The sequence below is a fragment of the Nannospalax galili genome, unplaced genomic scaffold (genome assembly GCF_000622305.1).
Source record: "Nannospalax galili isolate Female #2095 unplaced genomic scaffold, S.galili_v1.0 scaffold85, whole genome shotgun sequence".
NCBI classification, from domain to species: Eukaryota; Metazoa; Chordata; class Mammalia; order Rodentia; family Spalacidae; genus Nannospalax; species Nannospalax galili.
In genome coordinates, this window is record NW_008358866.1 from 133,132 (window position 1) to 144,171 (window position 11,040).

An 11,040-nucleotide genomic window follows, 5' to 3' on the forward strand; every position below is an offset into this window, starting at 1 on the left:
CTGCATTATCTCTAGGGGGTTCTCACTGTTCTCCTCCAGAGGACTATTGGTATTTGGTGGGATATGTTAATTTGGTTTTTCATGTTATTATTTTTTCTCTGTGATTTTGACATGTGAATTTCTTTTATAGTTTCTGACTCTTGTGTGATACTCGGGCCTTCAAGTTTAGTTCTTCTTTTTTTGAACTTTATGTGTCTTTCTGTTTTACTTTTTGGGTTTGAAGAGCTGGTTCATCTAAGCTTCTGGTTCTCTCTTTTGATTTTATATTGTCGTGGCCAGATTGATTTTGTTTTCAGGAGATCCGTGGTGGCCCAATTCCAATGTTGGTCAGAAGTTTTCAGACTTTCGCCTTAGGTCTGGAATCTTCTAAGAATGCTTTTGGCCTCAGGAACTTGGGTGTTGGACTGACCTGATACCCTGGCAGTGGCTGCACCACACAGGGATGCAAAGGCAGATGGGGTGGGAAGAAGCCCCAAGATTTCCCAGGGAGTGGATTGAGTATCTGGGTTGTACTGGATGCAAAGGATCAGGGAGAGGAAAGGTAAGCCTTGGAGCCCCAGAAAGAGGCTGTCAGCCCCAGAAAGAGGCTGGCGTGTGTTGCAGGACCAGGGAAGTAGAGGGAGGTGAGGGCGGGGCCAGGACCAGAAGAGGTGCTCCTGGGGCCCAAGAAAGGCACTAAGTTGATCTGGGTGAGAATGGTCAGGAAGCAGTATTGGTTTCCCTGGTGTCTGGGGCCCCAAGACTAGGGATGGCGCAGGTCCCAAGTTAGGAGTAGCGAACAGCGAGGGAGATGGAAGTGTGAATGTGGCTTGGGGAGTCAAGGCGCGGAGGGCTGTGCTATAGACTTACCCCAAGAGGCCTGAGGATTGGAGTGCCGCTCACAAAATCTTTTTTTTCTAAAACACACCATGGACATTTGAATAAGTACTTTTTTGTTACATTTTCTGCCATGCAGAAGAAGCAGAGATTTTTTAAAAAAATATTTTATTTGTTATTTTTATTTTATGTGTATGCATGTATTGCCTGCATGTAGGTAAGTGCACCCGTGTCATACAATGCCCGCAGATGACAGAAGAGGCTGTAGAATCCCCTGGAACTGGAGTTATGGACAGTTGTTAGCTTCCATGTGGGCACTAGGATTCGAACCCAGGTCTTCTGCAAGAACAGTGTTCTTAGCGGCTGAGCCATCTCTCCAGCCCAGAAGCAGAAATTCTTAAGAAATAAGAATATATTATTTTAGATTCATTTTAACTTAAGTGACTAGTAGTATGTTTTAAATAATATTAAAATATTTTCCTTCTGGAAAGATTTTACATATTATTAAGTAATTGCATTAGTTATTCAATTTTTATTATTTTTTATTTGAACTTAGACCATTATATTGGCATGGAATCTCTTCATACATTTCTAGGAATGTTAAACAAATGAGTATGCAGGCAAGATTTCTGAGAATCAGAAAGTTTAAATGAATAGGTAAAGATGACATAGTAACAATCAAGATTAAAACTCAAATATCTATGAGTGCTTAATATAAAAACTATGGGAAATAAACTGTAGATAGTAGAGCTTCTTTAATCTTTTGATAATGAAGTGGAGTAAATTATCCAACATTTCCTTAAATAATACCTCGATGCATCAATGAAATAATCTCAAAGTGTCCCTAATCTACATTGCCAAATATCTGTGTTTCATTAATCAACAGGTTTCTCACACATTCACCATTTTCTGTTGAAATAAACTCAAATGCTCCCATCATAAAAGAAAGTCAAAAAGGCCAACCAATCAGCCAGTCAATTAAGCAAATTAAAGCATCATGAAAAGATTAAAAACAAAACAGCACCGAGATTTCAAGTGTACAGTAACATACACAAGTTTTTTTCACGGGTGCCAGGAATTCAACTCAGATCCTCTTGCTCATGTAACAAGCACTTTAGTGACTGAATTTCATCCCTAAGCCTTGTTGTTTTTTTGGAAAAGAATGTCATGTAACCCAGGCAGGCCTTCTATTTGCTATGTTTGAAGATCTTGAACTCCTGCTTCCACTAAGACAATTGCTGAGATTACAGGTGTATGTCCCCACAACAGACTCAAAATGCGTTTTAAATTTCCAAATCTATGAGATTATTAGAATAATTGAAAGAATGGAGGAGAGTAAGAACATAGCAATCTTTTAGCTCATATTTATTGTACAGATGCTCAATAAACTGTTATGAATCAAGTGTGCCCCAGAGTCAAGACACCAAGAGACCTCTTGCTTTCAAAAGTCACATGAAGAGAGTATGTAGCACAGAGGTACAAAAAAAACCTAACATGTATATTCACAAATTTAATTATTTTAATTCTTTGTTTAATCAATACCTTTACAAATGTAAACATAGTTAGCAAAAAATTCTTATGGGATACAATAAAATCACTAAGAGGGAAGATATAACAATCAACACTGATGTTGGTAAAGAGGGAAGATTTGAAGTAAACAAACATAGCTTTGCATTACCAGTAACTAGATAAACATATCAACACACTAAACCCAAATATAACAGACAATGAATGAACAAAGACCACAGCATAAATGTTTGAAACAGGGACTAATAAAACAAACCAATGGTCAATGGAAAAAGAGTTGGCTCTTTAAAATGATAAACAAACTAAGTAAACGTTTAATCAAACTAAGAACGAGAAAGACAAGTGAAATAAATAAAATTAGAGTTGGAAAGGGAAACATAACATATGATATCAAAGAAATGCAAGGAATCATTAGGAATTATTTTGAACAAGTATACACTGACAAATATGATGATTTAGAATAAATGGACAAAGTCCTGACATATACAATTTACAAGATTCAATCATGAATACATGAAACAACTGAACAGAACAATAACAAGTAAGAGCCAATCAGCAATAAACACTCTCCCATCAAAGAAAATTGTAAAACTTTACTTGTGAGTTATACTAAACATTCAAAAAAATGAATATATGTTCTTGAATTAATTCATAAATAAAAGAGAAAGGAATGTGTCTGGACCTATTCTATGAGGCCAGCATTGCCTTGATATTAAAGTCAGATAAGGAAACAATTGAGAAGGAAACCTACAGGCTAATATGCTTGATGAACATAGTCTAAAATTCCTCCATAGCACATTATAAAGATTATTCACTATGACAAACTTAGATTTATCTCAGGATATAAAGATGGTTCAAATATGTATATTAATGAATATTATGTTCTTTTTCCTTAGAGTGTAGGACAAAAGCCACATGATCATCTCAATAGATACAGAAAGGATGCTTGATATAACTCAACATTTTTGATAAAAATGTCAATGTTGGTATGGAATGATTATATGTCAACAGAATAAAGAGTGCTTACAAGTCAATGGCATTTTGCTGGATGGATGCTGACTTTAAATACTTTCATTTCAGAGAATCAGGCAAGAGAAAGAAATAAAGGGAAGGGAATCCAAAGCTGTAAAACAAAACAAAAAAACAAAAACAAAAACAAAAACAAACCATTACTTACAGATATTATAACCATTTTTAATGTATATTTTATTGAGTTTTGTGCATTTAATATAATAGATCTTAATAAAATTTAGAACCCTTCCCCCATCTGTGGCCCCCCATAACTGCCCCTCACTTGATTTCATGCATTCTGTCATATATGTTAAGTCTTATCTAGTCAAGACTTTGTACCCAGATGCCCCTCAGTGTGAGTTCTTTCCCTGGAGTCTAATCAGTCTATCTAGAGCCACTCCCTTAGAGAAGATCTATCTCCCTCACCCTACAGTAATCAGTTGCCAATAGTTTCTTGGCTAAGGTGGAGGCCTGCTGCCCATTTCTCTAGTTCTATGCTGGTTTGTTTTTTTTGTTTTGTTTTTTTTTTTTTTTTTTTTTTTTTTTTTCCAAGTGTTCCCCACCCAAATTTTTTTTTTGTCTGATTGAGGCAGCATGGTTTTGGGCATGCTGTCATCATTGTGGCAAGGTCATATGATCAAGTTCCCAGAGGCCTGAAATCCCGTTTCCTTATGTTCCTGCACCAACCCTGGCTCTTACAATATTTCTGCCCCCTCTTCCACAATGGTCCCTGAGTCCTATCCAGGGACACACACAGTGCAGGGTGTCTTTTATATAGAAATCCCAAGATCTCACCAAAAACCATTAGAACTAATAAATTTATCAAATTTGCAGGATACATAATCAACATACAAAACCTTTAATATTCCTCCATGTCAATAGTCAATTACCATTAAGGAAACAATAATTGGGCAACATATATGTAAAAAAATGAACTAGAAATGAAAATTTTATGTAATAAATTCTGGATAAGTAATAATCTCTGAATAAATACCAGAAAATACTGATGAAGGAAAATTGGAGAAAGCACAGAAATAAGCATTTCATTTGCATCCATCAAAGGACTAATGCCATTAAATGTTCATATTGGGCAAAGTGTTCTCCATTCTCAAACAGTCCTCATTTAAAATGTCATTTTTCAAAGACTTAAAAAGGCATTCTCTTTTTTTGTAAGTAATATTTTCTTTTCATTCCAAAGAGAGGCAAATTTTAACACATTTTTCCAGAAATAACTTGAAGCAGGTCACTTAAATATATATACAATGAAGTTTAAGTGGGGTAAAATAAGAATAAGAAATCAAAGACCAAAGGATTTGCAAGATAGGGTTAACTTTGGTGGAATAATGAAGGTTTCCATTAGCTCTGTACTTTTATTTGTTTATTTTTCAGATCATAGGGTGAAGCTTTAGTTACAGAAGAGTGGGTGACCCCCAATTTATGGATGTGCTGGAAAATCCACACTCAAATATAGTCCCTGTGACTTCCCGACAGCCACACAAAGTAGCAGGAGAGGTCCTAATGGCTTTCTCAGCTTATATCCTTAGCCCCTCCCCAACATGCAGCTAAGGTCAACTAATTGTGTGGGGAGGGGTAACTGACTCCCTCATCGACTCCTTGAAGATCTATTGTGGGAAGGATATCTTCGGTCATATTGGTGTTCCAGGTAACATGTCATCCCTTCCTCTGGCTCTTACATTATTTCCACCAACCTCTTTCACAAGAGTCCCATGGTCACACCTCCTAAAGCCTCCTAAATGTCCAAATACTTGGAACCTATGGGGAGCATTCTCATTCAAACCACCACAGTCCCTAAGTAAAACATCTCTGTTCATTTGAATTAAATCAAATCATTTCTTTTCTTTTCTTGGGGGTGGAGGGAAGGGTCCTTTTTGAGACAGAGTCTCCCTCTAGCCCCAGCTGGTCTGGAACTTATGTAGACCAGGCTGATCTCCATCTCACAAAAATCTAACTACTTCTGCTTCCTGAGGTGTTAGGATTAAAGGTGTGCACCACCATACACAGCCAGATAAATCATTTCTAAGGTTTTTAAATGAATGTATGTGGGGCTGGAGAGGTGGCTCAGCAGTTAAAGAGCGCTGACTTCTCTAACAAAGGACCTGGCCTGATTCCCAGCACCCATATGGCACCTAACAACTGTCTGTAACTTCAGTTCCAGGGAATCCAATGCCCTCTTCTGACCTCTGCTGGCATTGCAGGACACGGGTGCACTTACATACATGCAGGCAATACATATATAAAATAAATAAAAATAATCAAATATTTTAAATGAATGCACACACACAAATAGAAACAAAAACATGTTTTAGGAAGGAAACCCAATAGAGAAGAAACTCAATAGAATCTTAGATATTAACTTGAACTGGTATTTAAAATTAGAAAACATTTTAAGGCTTATTCTAGACCAGCTTTATTCCTCATAGTCTATGTGAATTTGAGGACAATAATGAATTGCCCTTCAACTAGTTTTATCTCAAACTCTTACTGCAGGTGGGGTTAGTGATTGAATCAAAGACAAGCTATTCAAAACACTAAGTGTGGATTACTGACTTGTCTTCAGAGAGAATAAGTGATTGATGATACAAATTATGTATAAATTGAGCTATATGGACCAAACAAATTATTAGAGTTTATTTAAATTAAACTCTTAAGATTTATTTGTTAGGGTCACACACTTAAAATTTATGCATATTATTTGTTTTGTCATATTCTGAATTATTTCTCTAAGTTTTAGTCCATGCCTTTGTTGACCTTATAGACAGAAGAAAATCAAGCTGGAGTTCAAATTACTTTGAACAAAGTCATAGTGAAGCTTCTGATTGGAATTTAGGAATTCACTCACGTCATTTTGACTTTATAATTTGATTTTCTCAAATCTGCCTTCACATCCAATTAATAATGACATAAATTTGGAATGCATGATCCCATTCTCTGTCCTTTCTGTGCATGCTAGAGTCACAATGTTTTCTTTGTTATATTGTAAAACAGTTTATAGTCTCCTTTGCTATTTTTCTTTATTGATTATTACTTTATTATTATCTCATTGTTCCTGAAACATAAACTTTATATTCTACTTTATAGTGAATAAATTTCACTAATTTGTATTAGATGTTGCCTTTGTTCCTTTTCTATCCCTATAACAAATGCTAGAATGTAGACCCTTTAGAAAGAAAAGAGGCATATCTTGATTGCAGTTCTGGATGTTAAAGAACATGGTGCTGGGATTTAGATGTGCCCCAGTTATTTGAAATAACTTACTCTCTTGAGAACGAAGTCAATCCCATAAGACATCACTGAGTCCAGATGACCATAACTAATAAGTTCCAAGATTGTAGTTACTAAACCATCTCTACTAGGGCTCACTTCTTCAAAGGCCGTCCCCTCAGAATATCACCACACTTGGAAGTAAATTTCTGACACATGAATGTCTGTGAGGCATACACATTCAAACCACAGTAGGTATCTAGCAGGAATTTTAGTACATTGCTCCCAGTGCTAATCATTTTTTCTTACTTGTTTTTCTAGTCACTTTGTTCTACTGTAGTTATGATACTAACAGAGAGCAAAACACTCACCTTTATCATTTTTTTCCACATTTATGAAAATTTCTTGACTTTTTATTTCTTTGCTATATACACATATATATACATTTGAATATATGCAAATGAAATTATATAGAGAGATAGATGTGTATATGTTATAGATTGTTACCATCGAGGTATTGACTAAATTTTCTATGCCCCATCACTGTCTCTAGATAAGCACTACAAAGTTTCCTGCAGGCATTTGCCTGCCTAAAATATTCTAAGTAGATTAGGAACGGGAGTTGTATACTCAGTGAACCAATGGACATACTGTGCTTGTCTTTTCAGTACAGCACTTCAGCCCTCAGCCTTCCCCTCAGCACTGCCTTGTGTCCTGTGTGTCCCGTATTTCTAAAATAGAAGAGCCTAGAAAAGAAGAGCCTCCAGACAGCTGGAGAAGTATTTCATCTGGAGGCTCTGACATCAAACAATATTTGATTTTCCATTTCTTCTTTATGTACATACTCAACAGATTTTTTTTCCTTCTGTACTCATTGGGATTTCTTTCTCTTGTTTCTCTCTTCCTCGAGGCTAGCCTCAGCCACTTGAATGTTGGGATTATAGATACACTGCAACTCTTTACTTTTAAAATGTTTCTTTCGATTCCTGAATCTTCTAGAGTTTTAAAATAAAATCAGAGATCACTACCTTCCTCAGTTGTGGAAGGAGATAAAAATGAGGTCAAAATGTTATGATCAGGAACTAGGAACATAGCTCAGTGAATAAAAGTGCTTGCTGTGCATGCATATCCCCAACATCCAAGTAAATGTGGGTTGGGCATGTCAGTCTACTGTAATCTCAGCATGTTGGAGTCAGGGACAGAGGATTGTCCAAAGAGGGAATTGTCAGAGTAAGTGTGCTAGCTAGACTAGCTCTGTCTCTGATCTCTAGTTTTAGTAAGAGACCCTGCTCAATACATAAGGTAGCGAGTAATCAAGGAAGACACCAGACATCAAACCTTGGCTGTACATGTTCTTGCACACATGAAACACGATCACCCCCACATTTGCCTACACACATGAACATATGTATGCACACATGCAACGCACCACATATACATATGCCCACATAAAATTATGATCAATTAGCTTGTCTGTAGGAATGAACTGGCCCCTCACCCAAACTCAAGCCCACTGTCATCCTACTAAAATTTTAATGCTGTTTCCTCAGCATCAAGAAGCATGCAAAACATAGTACAAGAGATTCAGATATCATAATTTGTCTTCTAGTCACAGGTTTATTTACTGGATGTCACCTTTTAGATAACAGACAACTATCACCATCAACAGTGTTTATTACATTTAAATTTACCTTGGCAAGTGAACAGCATGGGAAACAAACAAACCTTGTTAAGTGCACACAATTTCTGCTCTCTATAAACCAAACTCAGAATATTCTGAGCTTCATTATACAGAAACTTTTCTAAAGCCTCAGAAAAGTAAAAGTTTTCGTTCTGTAAATGCTGCACATTGTTATTGATAATGAGCAGCTGTGGGAAGGATGGCATGTAAATCACAGTGTTGTCTGCTGAGCTCAGCATGATGCGGCATGTCACAGCTCTGTATTCTGGCAAAGCCAATAAAACAGAAATTATGGTATTCATTCTTTTTAAAAAAAAATCTGTGAAATGAGGATGACAATAAAACATGCATAATTGTGACAATTACAGAAACATATGTTCTGTCTCTGATGCTTCCTGGCATGTATCAGGTGTGCTGTAAACGCTAGGTGGTATTATTTATCTGCTCAACAAATGTCTATCATGCAACTGTTATGTGTCATGCTCTATGTTCCATGGCAGAAACAGAATGCAAAGTGAAAATGACAGTGTGTATGTCCATCAGGAGCTCAAGCAGAATCTACTTTATTGGTTGTTTATTTCCCATGTGTATTTTAGGCTCTGTTCTGGGAATAATTTGTGGTGATGCTAAATGTTATAGAGTCCTTATTCTCATGGAGAAAATTAAACACAGAATTATAAAAACAGCGTAATATATATTCAAATATAAATTTAGATATGAATTCAAATATTCATTCAGAATATTCAAATATAAGTTAATACAAAAAGTGGCAGAGGTTTCACTTAGGAAAGAATTTCTAGATAATGACACACCAGGAGCTGTGGGGTAAAAGAAGGAGCTATTAGTTAAGGGAAGAAAAAGTAGGGAAGACAGTACAAGGAAAACCTCTTGCAAAAGAAGGTGCATTGAGTTACAAAGAAAACAAACAGAAACAGAAACAAAAACAAAACCAGCAGTGTCACTGGAGTGGAGAGGCCAGAGTGACGTCAGATGGAGCTGGGTAGCAGGCAAGGGCCAGGTCACGCAGAGCAAAGTAAATCATGTAAACATTTTGGATTTTATACCGAAAAGTCCTCCCTAGACTTGGATTTTTACAGAAAATTGCCTTGATTTGATTTGAACTTTAAATTGCTCTTGCTGTTTAAATGGAAAGAATTTAGAAGGAAAAGTGCAGTTTTAGGAAGTCACTTTGGTGGATTCTTGTAATGACTCAGGCAAAAAAAAAAGATAACCCAGGAGTTGCTAGTGGCAGTTAAATTATAATAATAGGTACTCTGACTTAGCTAGCAAAGAGTGTGTATGCACATAAGAAAGCTGCTTCACTTTGACCTAGGATAGTGAGATGTTCTCACTAAATTTGGCTTGAGGGGACTACCACTATTTGTAGCTGTCTAGATCCTATGAGCATCATGTAGTACATATTAGACTGGATGCTAGGCCCTTTCTTTTTCAGACCACCTCTGTGGTGTCTTTAGAGGAACTGCCTCACTGGTCCAACTAATTGAGAAGTATTGCCCTTCTCTAACCAAGGGATAGCCCAACTATTAACTCTTTGGAATCTGAATCTTCAGAATGTTCATCAAAAAGAGAATACTTAGTCTCTCCTTACTCTCAGCAATTTCTGATGATTAAACTTCTAATTAAGCTCCACCTCTGGAACCCTGACTCTGCCCCATTTCCAACTCATTCACATTGTGCTCTTTGCAATATCAACTATTTATGATTATTTCTCATTTTGCTAAATTAGACCGTTTCTGTTGATTACAAGCAAATACCTCGGTAGGGGGCTTGCCACACTGCATATCATGTAGACGAACTCCAGGACCTCCAAGAAGAATTCAGAGGTTCTCGTTGGCAACACAGTGGTTCTTAAACTTGGTGAATGTGAAAGGGTCAATTATCTTCCTGCAGAAATTCATTTATGCACAAACATGATCATCAGCATGCAAGCTCAGGTAGTTCCTGAACCCCAAATCCTTTCCTTAGATCTCCTAGGTGTCAGTGGAAAGCAAATTAAGAACACTTGTCTAAACATGTGAAGTAGCAAAACAAAAAAAAATGTATTTCACATTTTCTTTAATCCTGACATTACCTTCAAAAAAGTAGATGATGTAGAATGTGGAAAAAGCCACAGGACAGCAACTGACCCAAGACAAAGCAGTGATGGGCATACATCTCATGTCAGAGGAGCAGGACTGGCAAAGGACTGGTGGTGACGTTGCTTCTACTCAGGAAATATGTTTAATATCTTGACTCTATTTTGCATAATGTTATATTTCACATAAAAGTATTCAGATTGCCTATAATCATGTCAGAGCTCTACATGAAAAGTTGAGTTGGACTTAAAAACATGAAATCTACTTCTGGTTGGTAGGAACTTCTGTGATCCTCTGAATTGGGAACTTAAGTGTAAACATATTTTTGGTGCTAATGCAAACAACAAAGAAAAAAAATATCAAAGGATAAAAATACTTAGTTTGCGGTTTTCCAAGAAGTGTGGTTCTTGTTCCAATTTGATTCTTAGCAATTCTTACTAATGCACTGGACCAACTTCCAATTTATTGGTGTGATAGTATCATTGCATAATTTTGAGAAACCACATGATTTAATAAGGTGCCTGGATGATGTGCATTTTGCAGTGAAAATAAAGAGAATTGGGGAAAATTGGGTAATTTTCACATTGGGAGAATGTGACTCTACAGAAATGACCCTGGCAAAGCTGAGGTAGCAGTTAGTGTCAAAGTGTTTTAATATAGAGAAAAGCATTCTCAATATGCAGCCAT